Below are 14,472 nucleotides of genomic sequence, written 5' to 3' on the forward strand. Positions count from 1 at the left end.
TTCAATCAAAATTGTTTATATAAAAATGGATGATGATTGGATTAAAAAGAAATTACAGATTGTAACCTAAATTACAGTGTGTTTTAATTTAAAAATGCCAGGCTCTTCCAATGAGTATTTTCAGGCAATAAGTAACTTGCCTTGAGTCATAAATTAAATAGGCAATTATCTCTATTTGTTTAGGAAAAAATGGTCACCCCTGGAGAGAAAATAACTTGCTATTTTCTAGGTTGTGGTAAAGCAGATTGTACTGCCCTTTTAAAAATAATAGCCACGGAGTTTAACTTTGGAGACATTGAGAATGACTTATCCATCCTTTAAATGTCAAACGCCACTTTCAGGGTATCTTCTTAAGATCTTCCTCTAGGCTTAACTGCCTTAGGAACTAAGTAAAATTCTCTTGCCTTTAAGGTATAAGCAGAGGCTCAGGATTCTGTAAACAAAAGATGAATTAACCAGTTAGGGAAAAAGGAGAGCTTGCCAAGTTATAAAGCTACGCCAACTCTCAAATAGCTCAGCCCTCACTGGTATTTGTCATTAGCCACGTGTAAGCCACTTCTCTTGTCATCCACAAAAGGATGGCTTTTCTAAGGCTCACTGTAACAAGTAGCTGAAAAACGCAGGCATTTCTTAGTAAATAAATATTTCAGATTTATAGTGTGTCTCAACGGCACTTTTTCAACCTGTAAAAAATAATTTATGGCAAATTCTAATGGTGTTTCTTGTTATGGCAAGCACCACTTTAGAGAAAGAAACAAAGACAAAGAGAGGGCCAATAATATGTCCAAGGTTATACAGCCATGAAGTATCAAGTCTGGAAGCCGAACTGTGGTCACTGGATCCAAAACGGGTCCCTCACTAACCACCCTCCACCAGCTGTATCTAGAATTTCATCCTCTGGGACATTTTTTTTGCCCAACATTGGTTAAAAAAAAAACACCCTAACAACTAGAACCATAAATTGGAACAATGCTAGATGAGGGTGGCTTCCTCTAAGATTTAATGGGCAGATATAGGTCTCCCAAAGATTTGACATAGTGCCTAAAATTAACGTATTGCTCAGTATTCTGATTAAGGCACTGAAGGTACCTCTTAAATTGCAAATATTATCTGGCAGAGGATAATATGTTAAATAATGGTGAGCGTTAGTACTCTAATGAAATGATTTCTCAGAAATTAGATGACAATTCATTTAGCAGGGCTCTGAGGAAATGATAATATAGCAGGTAGTTTTATTAAGAGGGGAGTAATTGAGCAAGAGATGGCATACTGAGGTTATAAGAGAGGATTTTAGCCTGATATAGAATTCATTTATTTACTGATGTATCTTTGGTAAATGTTTCCTGTCTTTCCTGTTGATTCCTTTATTGTGTTTATTTGCTTTTATCTAACCAAGGAGTCATGGGATAAGCCAAAAGCTAGCATATCATAGAGTAAAAAATCAGGAACGGAGAGCTCAGCAGGAATTGGAAAGGTCTTGTCATTACTGTATTTCCCAGAGCCCTACTGTTGTAAATTATAATAAAAAAAAAATGTGACTGTCAGGCATTATTCTCCTGGAATGGTGAATGTGGAAGGGGCCTGTTCAGAAGTACCTGCTAAAGAACCCAAAGTAAAATGGAGTCACTTATGTTGAGAACAAAAGCCAGTTGGCTAGCACAGGTGCATGAAAGAAAAATGAAACTCAACCAAAGGACACCAGCCAACTCCCAAAAGCCAAGTCTGTTCACACCATTTTTGGACTTCTTTGTTTCCCTGATTCAACTACCCTGATCTAAATGAGGAAGAAGACCACTAGGCAATCAATCAGCTGAAAAAGCCAAATAACTTACACATTTACCCCATAAAAACCCTTTAGTCGGAGCTGTTACGGTGGAGGATTACTGGACTGAATGTCAATATTATGACATAGTATGAGTGTGTTTCGTGTTTGGTAATTGCAATCATTGTTGCTTTTGTTGTGGTCATCCATTTACAATGTTTGGTGTCAGTTGATTTATCTCTTGTAAAAATAAAATACAGTGTGTGTGTGTGAAAAAAAAAAATAAATAAAATAAAAATGGGGAAACAGAAAAAAAATAAATTACATAAAACAACAACAACAACAACAAAATCCCTTTAGTCTGTGAGCAACTTGGAACTCATTGCTCCCATAGCTTTGAGTTTCCCAGCTTACAGGTTGAAACCCTTGCAACAAACTCATCTTTCTGCTTTGTTTTACTCAGTCTGCAGAGTTTGGTTTTTGACAATTGCCTATACCCAAAGGTTACTCTGTGCACATGTGTTGTCTAAAATACATGGCGATAGACCAGTCTATTGGACAAGCTGTGGTGGTGTGGCCTATGCCCATTGGTTTGTGGTACACTAACCAGAGGAGCTGTTCCAGACCAGGCATCTAGGGGGCCGTTTCAGGGATCATAGTGAAAGTGTGAAAGCACTGGAAGATGAAATGGGCACGAGACTTGGGAAAGATAAAGGGGCCAAATAGGAACAAAGATGAACTTTGCAACTTTACAGTTGTTTGATATGGCTGGGCAAAGACCCTACTGTACACACTGCCAATTGACCACTAGGTCAAGAGCTGTAGGCAAAACTGGCTGATGTTCATGCAATGCTACTTTCATCTTTATTTGCTATACTAGAGGTGTTTTATTCAAAAGTCATCATTTAAAATATCCTAAATAGAAAGCAACTTAATCTCAATAAATAATCTACTTTCTCTTAAAATAATAAAAATTTTGGCTATTCAACCAAACATACATACTCAAAGCCTCATAGACTACTTTCTTCGAGGTTTCAACACTGAGATTCTGCATTAACTTCTAAGATATTTTTCAGGCATGAAATTGTATGATCTAAACATATAAGTCATCCGAATCAAAACCTTACTGCTGGGTCAAAAAGAACCTCAAATATCATCTGATGAGTTCTCCCCAAATCTGATGCTTTAAATCTAACCTACACTTCCATAACTGTAGTGATGGGAACTCACCTCATCCCATTGTTCCAGGGATAAGCTTCATTTATTTAGAGCTTCCATCCATTAGCCTTTGGTCTACGCCTTGGTTGCATAAAGACAGTTCCATTCCTTTATTTGAAATATCTAAATATCAGTTATCAAATTTTTTGAGACTTGAATAGACCAAAAGTTAAAATTCCTTGATCAGTTCCATGTATGAAAGGACATTGGTATAATTTTGAGTAATTTTTTCTTCCTTCCAATTACCCTTCTGAAAAAAAATTGTACTTTTCACATATTGGACATGATATTGGAGAGTTTTTTTCAACAGCCTTAAGACTTACTATGCAGAATTTCAACTATAAAACTAAAATGCCTTTTAAAGGTATAGTCATTTCACTATATGGCCAATAGTTATCTTTAAGGATGTGACCTCCTAAGCAAAAATAGTATTATTATCTATAGACCAATATTTAATAGATTTAAAGCAGAATAGCTTGTTTATTCAGTCAATAAATCGATCTTCTTTCTCCCAGGCCCTGTGCTTTGTCTTGGGGATCCAGTGGAAAAGAAGACATAACTACACCCTCAAGGAAATATTATTGGGAAAAATGACAGGAAAACAAGCAATTACGGTACAGTGTGTTAAAGGCCATAAAAGGAGATGTGCAGTTCTACAGGGAAAGACATCAGCCATCTTAGCAAGCTATGGCGGCGAGGGGACAGGTGTCAGAGGAAGGGTTGTGGGATTTAGCTGAAGAAGTGGCCATGGAAGTGTTGAAATTGGCAGAGTTGCATGATGTGGAGAAGATCTTCCAAGAAGAGGGGCTACTGGGACAAAGTTTTGTAAAGGAGAGAAATGACATGACCAGAAAACTGCAGTTGCTGACACATGACCTGAAACGGGGAGGAGCAGGAGGAGAAGAGGGAGAGAGAAGGTGAGCATGAGAAAAAGGAGGGAGAAGAGAGAGTTAATGGTGGGGAGTGGAAAGAAGCTGAAGATCAGGGTGAAGAGCTAAGACCGCATAATGATAGTCCTTGCATGAAAGTCCTTGTATGAAAAGTGGGATGATTAGGGACCCAAGAAAAGGTCCCCAGGGAAAGTTGGATGATCAGAGAAAGAGTCTAGGAAAGACTGGTTATAGAACTGACGAAAAATGTGCCCCCAAATGAAAGAGAAAAAAGAGTTTCCAGAAAAGTAGCTAAGAGTGCCGAATGCTCCAAAGAGGATGAATGGTAAGTAATTTAAGGATAGAAAGGTACCACTGGACTTAGTGACCAGGGAGCCTTTAGCAACCCGGAAGTGAGTGTTTTCATGGGGTGGGGAGGGTCTTCAGGTGTAGATGGAAGGTGGGGCATGGAAGCAGTTCCTGTAGCCGGTGCTTGTAGGAGCCTGGCTGTGAGAAGAAGAGAGAGAAAGCAGAAAAGCTGGGAATTGAGGTGAAGGCCTTTGGGAATGGACAGGATTCTCGTACATGTTTATGCTGGTGGGAAGGAGCCAGGAGGGAGTGTGCAACTGAAGATATAAGAGGGGGAAGGGTACAAATGACGGAGGGAGGTCTCTGAGAAAGGAGGGAGAAAGGGGCTTTGGAGAACTGGTGGGGGCTAAGACTTGAGCAGGAGACAGATTTCCATTGTGGTAGGAGAGAGGGGGAAAGAGGTGGATATGTTTGTGGTTGAGTTTTTTTGTTCTTTGTTTTTTTTACATGTTGCCAATATTTTTTAATTGCTATTTGTTGCACAATTTTTAAAAGATTTTTATTGGAGTATAGTTGCTTTACTGTTGTGTTTGTTTCTGCTCTACAGCAAAGTGAATCAGTTATACGTATACATAGATCCCCTCTTTTTTGGATTTCCTTCCTATTTAGGTCACCACAGAGCACTGAGTACAGTTCCCTGTGTTATACAGTAAGTTCTCATTAGTTATCTATTTTTTTTTTTTTTAGTTATCTGTTTTATACATAGTAGTGTATATATGTCAATCCCCATCTCCCAGTTCATCCCACCACCACGCACCCTGAGTTTTCTGCAGCAAGTTGGGGCTCCTCTTTTCACTGGGAGAAGATGGGGAGGGTGTATCATCTTATGTTGTCTGAGAAGCAGACACCAAGATAGAATCAAACATGCAGGAGATTTATGGGGGGAAGGTGCTGGGGAGTGGGAAATGGAAGAGGGAGCAGGAGGAGGTTGTGAGAGTCTCGGACGGCAATACAGTCGGATACATTCAGAGAAGAGAGGGGAGTACAAAGGACTGAACTGGAGGAACCTCAAACTGTGGTACAGCCCTGACAGCGTCCTGGCCTAGCTGCTGGAGAATCCTGTCCCTAGTAGCCCACAGGCTCAGGCGAAGCTGTGGGGCAGCCCGGCATGTGGGAAGGGTGTAGGCACCGTGGGGCATCCCCAGGTGGGGCAGCTGGAGACTCCTTGTAGCAGCTCTCCCCACGACCTGCACATGGGGCATCACCCAGAAAGAGGAGGACCAACCTGCAGCATCTCCACCAGCAGCTGTGGGGCTCCAGCTCCCACTGAATGGCCCAGTGTGATTCTAGTTCCCAAACGCATGTCTCTAGCTGCTGGCCTCCTCCCAAGTTCTCTCCATCCCTGGGGTGTGCGTGGCTTCTTGCTGATGTTAATCTCTGATTGTCTCTCTTCTTCGGTTTGGCCTCTCAGCTCTTCAGTGGCTGGTGTGAAAGATGGAAAGTGATTTCTTCCTTCCTGGATGGCCCATGACTGACAAAGGGGCCCATATTCACAGCACCTCTCACCCTCCCTCCCTTCCCCCAAATCCTGATTATAGAGCTATTTATTTTGTTTGTTTATGTTTGTTTGTTTTGTGGTCATCTAACTATACTAACTAGGACTAAGAAGCACTAGAAACCTACCTAGAGTGCCTGGTTCCAGCAAGAAGTTAAAATCTGGGGTTTCGGAAGAGGCTCAAACGTTGTACAGTTGTCCCTCAGTATCTGCAGGGGATTGGTTCCAGGAGATCCCAGGGGTACCAAACTCCACGGATGCTCAAGTCTCTTATATAAAATGGCAGAGCACAAGGACTTCCCTGGTGGTCCAGTGGTTAAGACATCGCTTTCCAGTGCAGGAGGTGTGGGTTTGATCCCTGGTCGGGGAGCTAAGATCCCACATGCCTCGGGGCCAAAAAACCAAAACATAAAACAGAAGCAATATTGTAACAAGTTCAATAAAGACTTTTAAAATGGTCCACATTAAAAAAAAAGTCTTCACAAAAAAATAAAAATAAATTAAATAAGATGGCGGAGTACAATAAATACATTTCACTCTCTGTATCCGCAGATGCAAAACCTGCACATGGGAAACCTGCAGATATGGAAAACAGACTGTAATTATAATGAATACAGCCACTAGGCTTTGGACATTGCAAGCTCAGTGTTTCTCAGCTACACTCCCATTTCCCACAATACAATTTCCACTTATTCCTCATGTCAGGGGTGACGCCCATCTTATTCTATTCTTGGCTCTTCAGTTCTGTAGGATCCAGCATATCTGTTAAAAAATACACTGAGGAATAACGACTTTGTGTTCACTACATTATCTTCACAACTATGTGCATTTGAAAATTCCTACCGAGGGTTTCTGGTCATGTGGTGTGCTGATTTTCACTGGACACTGGGTAATTTTTTCTCCTATTATAACCAACGTCTAGAAGGGAGAAAAGAATATTCTCCAAATAACGGGTTCATCTCTTAAACGTGATAATTCTGGGGCCCACAGTAAGTGCCAGGAAGGATATATTTTTTCTATTACTTTTTATTCATTGTTTTTCCAATGAAACAGCTATTCTAGGTAGAAAGCCATAATTCCACCCAAGTATAATTTGCGGAGCCATTCAGTAAGGACTCTGGGTTGCACCATCCACAACCTGGCAGTGGGGCAGCCGGCCTTCTCATTTGCTGCTGTCAGTTGTAATAGGGCATGTGGGGCTGCAGAGACCTTTTCTAATTCTTTTTTAGGAAGAAATACAACAAAGAGGGATGCATACTCGTTCCAAGGCTGGTTGGCTGCAAGAGATCGTTACGGTAATGGCCCCAATGTGTTCCCGCCTCCCTGTATGCAGGCCACCTTGCAATGTGACTTTGCCCACAAGGGGTGAAGTCCATTTCTCTAACCCTCGGCCAGGGACTTGCTTTAGCCTATGCGACAAGTACAGAAGTGATGCATACAGAGGCTTGAAGGTGCTCACCCACGGGACTTGCTTTCTGCTGTCGGGGTCCTTCTGTCGCCGGGTGAGCAAGCCCAGGCTGGCAGGCTGCAGGGTGAGGACCCTGTAGAAAGGGAGAAGTGCAGCCAGCCCAGCAGAGGCCCCAGACCACAGAAACCTGGAAAATTGGTGATGTGAACTCTCGGGGATGTTCTTATGCCCTTCCAGCCTTCTCTCCCCTTCAATGGATACTTGGGAAAACTTAAAAAAAAAAAATACTGTATGACTTCATTTCTTAATGAAATTACATTCTTAATTTCTTGTGGAAAGTTTTCACTTTTAAATGTCCTTCTTGGCGTTTCACTAGCAGAGTTACCAGTGGAATATGTTTGCATATAAACCCATTTTTGCCTTTTAATAGGGCACACGATCATGAAAATGGTGTTTGTCGTTCTGATTCACTGAGCTCTGGGTGGTGTTTCAGGCAGCAAAATCTAACAGTGTCTGAGTGCAATAACCAGGTAAAACACCTGGCACAGACCTGTTGCGTGTTTGGTGTTCCACACGGGTTCTTTGGATGATTGCAAGGATGTCTAACTCATTCTAGAAATAGAAAAGGAAAGATTTCTCCAACCTTGAGATCCTCTTATATGAATCTGTAATGTACCTGCATTTACTTCTTCATATATTTTTCTTAACGAAGATAAGTTCATTTAAAATATGCAGAGATTTTTAGCTACTTATCTAAGTGATAGTTAGAAAAGTGTGGAACTAGAGGGAGGGAGAGGAAAGAAGGAGATAGAGCAGAAGCCAAAGAAGTTTTTATGATACCGTCTTGACTCAGCTCCATGAAGTGGACACAAAATACACTTGGGCCTTAGAGCTGTTCTCGGGGATGGGTTGGGGTGAAGCAAATGATAGGGGCTTCAGAACTGAAGGAATCGGGTACCTCTGCTACCTTCTCATGTGCACATCAGGTGGGGTTCAGGCTGTGTTTAGCTCCCCTATTTGCAAAAGAGGTGGAAATCTCTGACGATAAGAATGAGTTAAATAAACATTTCCCAGACAGCTTGTATCTCAGGCTTCCAAATTAACTGCAGTGTGGGAGCTGAAAGGCGTGTTTCAACAGCTCCTAACGACAAAGCATCGAACATTTTAACGGAAGACCAAGAACAGCAACAACAAAAGAAAATATCAATCGAATGCTTTTTTTCAATATGTATATCAGGAAAATGAATTAGAAGCGTTGGATTAACACTTCAAAGAAGGAAGATCTTGAAACACTTCTATCATACAGAACAGAGGTTGGCAAACTACAGCCTACAGACCAAATCCAAGTCTGCCCCTTGTTTTTGTAAAGTTTTGTTGGAATACAGACTTGCCCATTTATTTACAGATTGCCTATAGCTGCTTTGGGGCTACAACACAGACTATCTGGCTTGTAAGACCTAAAATATTTACTATTTGCCCCTTTCTAGAAAATGTTTTCCAAACTCTGACATGGAAGAAGGTAAGGGGTAACTGCGTGTATCTATGACTACCAATCCCTGAAAATGTATGAAATATCATTGATATTTCCTTTTTTAAAAAATTGAAGTATAATTGATTTACAATGTTGTGTTAATTTCTGCTGTACAGCAAAGTGATTCAGTTATAAGTATATGTATATACATTCTTTTTTATATTCTTTTCCATTATGGTTTATCACAGGATATTGAGTATAGTTCCCTGTGCTATACAGTAGGACCTTGTTGTTTATCCATTCTATAATAGTTTGCATCTACTAACCTCGAACTCCCAATCCTTCTCTCCCCTCCGCCCCCTCCCTCTTGGAAACCACCAGTCTGCTCTCTATGTCTGTGAGTCTGTTTCTGCTTTGTAGATAAGTTCGTTTGTGTCATATTTTAGATTTCACATATAACTGCTATCATATGGTATTAGTCTTCCTGTTTCTGACTTACTTCACTTAGTATGATAATATTTAGTTGCATCCATATTGCTCTAAATGGCATTATCATTCTTTTCTACGGCTGAATAGTATTCCATTGTGTATATGTGCCACATCTTCTTTGTCCATTCATCTGTCTATGCACATTTAGGTTGCTCCCATGTCTTGGCTATTGTGAATAGTGCTGCTACGAACATAGGGGTGCATGTATCTTTTTGAATTATAGTTTTGTCCGGATAGCCTCTTTACTTCCTTTGCTATCTTTGTTGTTTCATTTTAATGACCTTGTAGTAGGTGTTCCAGCTCAAGTACGAGCCTCAGACATATGTAGGCAGGGAGCTGGGGGATCCAGAAACCCATTTTTATGGGGACCGAGGAACAACTTTGGAGAACTCACAGCTCAGTTTCAGTTACATGAATCTATGTTCCAGTTCCAACTCCATAGAACTCATGTCCTACCATTCTAACAAAAAATTCTTTTACTGAGTTATTTCACTACAATCTCTTTAAGAGATCAGTCAAATGCAGTGCTGCTCTGGGATCTCTTTGAAGGGGGATATAGTCAGACAAAGGAAAGGGAGAGGGGCATCTCTCCCCATGGTGCCACATCATAACATGAGGTTTTGGCCATGTGTGAACTCTGGTCAGTTTTTGGTGCTCAGGGATGCAACAGCCAAGATGGTGGAAGGCAGTAGCCTTAGGGGTGCTTATTGAGTAAAACTTGGTTGAACAGAAAAGTTGAACAGAAGTACCAGCCCTTGAGGCTCGGTGGAGGCTACAGTATGAGAAGTGTAGAGAGAAGCTCAGTGCCTGCTTATATTCCCCGGGGCCTGGGGGACCTGGCAGAGTTGGTGAGGGTTAAAGAACCTCACTCAGGAATCCAGCTTGAAAGATTTTCTGGGAGTTGCTAAAAGATAGACCCTGACCACACCAGAGTGGGCAAAATGAATATTTTTTTTCTAACAGAATTATTTTCCCATTTGTTTTGAAAGTAATCAAGGGAATCAGAGTGGATGGGAATCAGAGAATTGGTCTTGGACCAGCAGGGATGTGAAGCAGAGAGTGTGTGTGCCTCTGGTCAGACTTTCTCCTAACTTCACTCCACACACTTCTTCCTCAATAAAAAGTGATAACCCCCAGGTCCCCGTGCTCTTCTCTGTAGGTTGACAGAGAACCAGGGCGAGAGATGCTCCACTCTACTGCAGAGACTTTGAGGTCACACTCTGAGATTGCTAACAAGAAGACAGACCAGCTGTACGAAAATGCAGGGTCTCTTCCCAAATCAAAGGAAGACTTCTTTTCCTCCTAACTTTGATCATGCCACTTAATGTTTCAGAGTCTAAGCTAAACGTAGTGCTGTTTATATAGAGAACAGCACTCTATGTTTAGAGTTTACTTCATGGTTTATTTACTTCAAAACTTCTCAGGTTTTTAAATATGCTAATGGTTTATTTACTTCAAAACTTCTCAGGTCCTTAAATACGCTAATGTGTGAAATGTATTTCTAAGAGAAGAACATAATTTGATCAAGAGGATCCTTTTATGTGACGTAATGTCACTCAAACACATTCGATCTTGGCGTGGTATAAAATCCCAATTATTATGGGATGGGCCTTTCCTTAAGATGGTAGACATCTGGGAGGGTGCACTGGATTGGGAAGGACTCTTAGGGATGAAGGTGATAAAAATTCAATGCAAAAATAGCTGAAATAAAAACAAAATGCACTGGCCGTGTAGCTGAGAAGCATTACAGAGCAGCTTGATGCAGGGCTGAGTAGGTGTTCGGGTGGAGGACTTGGTCTCCTGCTCTTTCTTGGTCAATTCCTCTCTCTCTCCTTCCACCTTTCAGCTCTGCTTTTCTCTGTTCCCCCACCCCCTGAAAAGGCCCTTTCTATAAGGTGGCAAATCTGTGATTTCAGAAGGAAAGAATGCCTCTTTTCTGGGAATCCCAGCACCATCCAGAGACAGCGCTCATTGGCCAGCTTGAGTGATATATCCATCTGTAATCCAAACACTGTGGGCAGGGGAATGCTGAATGATGGGGAGCTAGGTCGAGGTCATGTGTTCACCCCACAGTGGAGGCGAAGGAGGGGGAGTTATGTCCACTCTAACTACATGGGGCAGGTTCTTGATAAGAGAGTTTTTTGGGGTTTTTTTGTTTGTTTGTTTTAACACAAGACAGAAGATGTGATGCCAGGCAGGCAAAAAAATCAACAGACGTGCACTAAATTTTTTCACACAAACATAAAGTCTGGCTGTGTGCCTCCCAGTTTAGGCCTGTTACCTTTTTATTTTTTTTAATTTAACTTTTATTTTATATTGGAGTATAGTTGTTTCACAGTGTTGTGTTAGTTTCAGGCATACAGCAAAGTGATTCAGTTATACAAATACATATATCCATTATTTTTCAGATTCTTTTCTCATATAGGTTATTATAAAATATTGAGTAGAGTTCCCTGTGCTATACAGTAGGTCCTTGTTGATTATCTATTTTATATATAGTAGTGTGTATGTTAAACCTATGTCACAGTTACATCTTTGGTTCCTTGATTAGTCATCCCATTGATCAGATATCTTCACTTGGAAGGAAATATTTCTCTGACTCCTATATCTCTTTTTCCTTGTACAGATTACTAACTCCATAAGCCAATCAGAAAAAAAAAGATTCTTTACAGGACTGATTCTCAAAGTGTGATCCTGGAGCATGCATATCAGCTGGAAACTTGTTAGAAAAACAGATACTCTGGCTCTATCCTAGACCCTCTAAAGCAAATCTCTGGGCTTGGGGCCCAGCAATCTGTATTTCCTCAAGCTGTGCAGGTGATTCTGAAGCACATTTAAGCTTGAGGACCACCACTATCCAGAGAGAGTTAAAAACCACTTAACCACTGGCCACTTCAGAACCACAGAGGGAAATTTTTCTTAACAGACCACCATGTGGAGCCCTTTTCTGATAATTTTTATTCAGCTGGCCTGAGATGGTGCTTATTCATTTCTAATTCCCCAGAGTTCCACAAGTAATCCAAATGCATACTCAAGTTTGAGGGCCACTGTTGGAAAAGAGCAAAATGTCTAAGGTAAGGTTAGTGGCTAGATTTCAAAGTTTAAGGTAAGATTGGTGGCTACAGTTATGTGTGGGGACAGTCACCATAATACAAGAACATGCACCCCTATGTTCACAGCAGCACTATTCACAATAGCCAGGACATGGAAACAACCTAAACGTCTATCGACAGATGAATGGGTAAAGAAGATGTGGTACACATATACAACGGAATACTACTCAGCCATAAAAAAAGAATGAAATAATGCCATTTGCAGCAACATGGATGGAACTAGAGATTATCATACTAAGTGAAGTAAGTCAGAACGAGAAAGACAAAATACCATATGATATCTATCACTTATATGTGGAATCTAAAGTAAGGCACAAATGAACCTATCTACGAGAAAGAAACAGACTCACAGACGTAGAGAACAGAATTGTGGTTACCAAGGGGGAAGGAGGGTGGGGGAGGGATGCACTGGGAGTTTGGGGTTAGTAGATGCAAACTATTACATATATAATGGATAAACAACACGGGCCTACTGTATAGCACAGGGAACTACATTCAATATTCTGTGATAAACCATAATGGAAAAGAATGTAAAAAAGAATGCATATATGTGTATAAGTGAGTCACTTTGCTGTACAGTAGAGATAAACACAACATTGTAAATCAACTATACTTCAATGAAAAATAAATCTAAAAAAATAAAAAATAAAAATAGAAAAAGAACAGCCCATGAATTTGAACAGATTGGAAACTGCGTGGCCCCAGGATTTGAAAGCAGCTTGTGCAGAAAGAAGTCAAGCCAGGCAGGGTAAGGAAATGTGATGAGGACCAGGGAAGCTCTTTCAGATAATGTGGCATGACTCAGCCATACTTGGAAAGCAAGGAAGACAGAGGCACCAGGATTCAGCGATCTGAGAGGTATTGGGAAGAGGACAGGGCAGAGAACAGGAGGAGAGCGTTTGAGCAAAGGCACTAGGTGACTGTGCAAAGTCAAGAGGCAGAGCTCTAAACAGCAACGGATTCTACAGACAGGCTAAGGATAAAATACACATTTTCTAAGATCGCAAGTCAGTTGTTTCGACCCTCCTGACACACGGAGAACAACTATTCAGCAGTGTCATCTTGGAATAATGGAAGGCAAAGACACACACACCCTTCAGCAAGTATCTTGGCAGCTTCAGTGACCTCAACATATATTAAACAAGCCAGCAACAAGTGCTCGCTTTCCTGAGGGATAATGACACAGAGAAGGGTGACCAGCTGTTTTCCCTCTCCCAGAGGAAGTGGGCTTAAGTAGCAACACAGGATACGCAGGGCAGTGTAAGGAGATCCTTTCTAAAGGGAAAGTCCTGAGATCAGACACAGCATGGATTACAGCGGGAGGCTAAGGAAGGTTCTTCCCCAGAGGGTGCTGCCTGCTAGGGTGGTGCCCCTTGCACTCACAGCTGCTCTTCTCCCTTCCCTGAGATAGTCCTGGACGTCTCTGCAAAATCCATCCGAAGAAGCAGATGTATAAAGGTTTCTAATGCATGGATTGCCAAAACATCGAGGACTTGAGGGAATGAGGCAAACAGAGCCTGTTAGGTTTAAACAATCCTCTGAAGGATCCTCTGGGAACTTCCTGACAATCCAAATTAGAGCATGAAATCAGTCTACTCTTAATGAAAAGGAATGCTCTCATTGGTGGATAATTTCTACTGCCTTTTAATCCTTTCACTGCCTTTTAGAATTTCCACCAAGTGCTCATCGTGGATGGAAACTGAAGGGGAAAACTCAAGTCAGTTCTGCTATATATTAGCTCTGCTAGAGAAAGAGACCTCCTAAAACTCAGAGGGACCAGAATCTACTTCATAAATTGCAATAAGGGGAATGCCATCCGTTTGGATTCTCTCGGGAACAGTCTAGTACAGAAAGGACAGTGCGAGATTGCCAGTTGGTTAGACATCATTCTTTGGCACATTGACACTCTGTTCATAACTAGTAAGATTGGGAGAAAACGATTTACATCATGGGGTCCCGGTAAGAACCAAACGGATTACTGAATCCTCAGCATGGAGCACTGTCTCTCCATGATGCTGGTGTTGCTAAAGCATGGAACCCTGGCTCATCCCCCAAACAGGCAAGTCTTAATCCAGGATCCTGAAGGATCCTGAAGCAAGATCTGAAGAAAAGACAATAAAATAAGAGAGGAGAAGAAAGAAGCAGCAAGACGCATACATGTAGGAGCTGAGTCAACAGCACACAGACTACCGGGGTGCTGGGTCTCTAAAGGTACTACCTGCTATTGCTATCACCACCACCTTCAGCACCTACCATTACCTACCATTTATGGAGGACT

The 14,472-nt window shown here is 41.4% G+C and overlaps 1 long non-coding RNA gene across 1 annotated transcript; it reads right to left on the reverse strand.

Moving 5' to 3' along the window:
- Positions 1-274: 274 nt before the first annotated feature.
- Positions 275-6,094, reverse strand: LOC132371605 (uncharacterized). Its single transcript, XR_009504888.1, has 3 exons — positions 5,842-6,094; positions 5,444-5,640; positions 275-433 (listed from the first exon to the last, which is right to left on the reverse strand). It is a non-coding gene; the product is annotated as an uncharacterized LOC132371605 (long non-coding RNA).
- Positions 6,095-14,472: the final 8,378 nt, after the last annotated feature.

Source organism: Balaenoptera ricei, chromosome 9 (assembly GCF_028023285.1).
Source record: "Balaenoptera ricei isolate mBalRic1 chromosome 9, mBalRic1.hap2, whole genome shotgun sequence".
In the NCBI taxonomy this organism is placed as follows: Eukaryota; Metazoa; Chordata; class Mammalia; order Artiodactyla; family Balaenopteridae; genus Balaenoptera; species Balaenoptera ricei.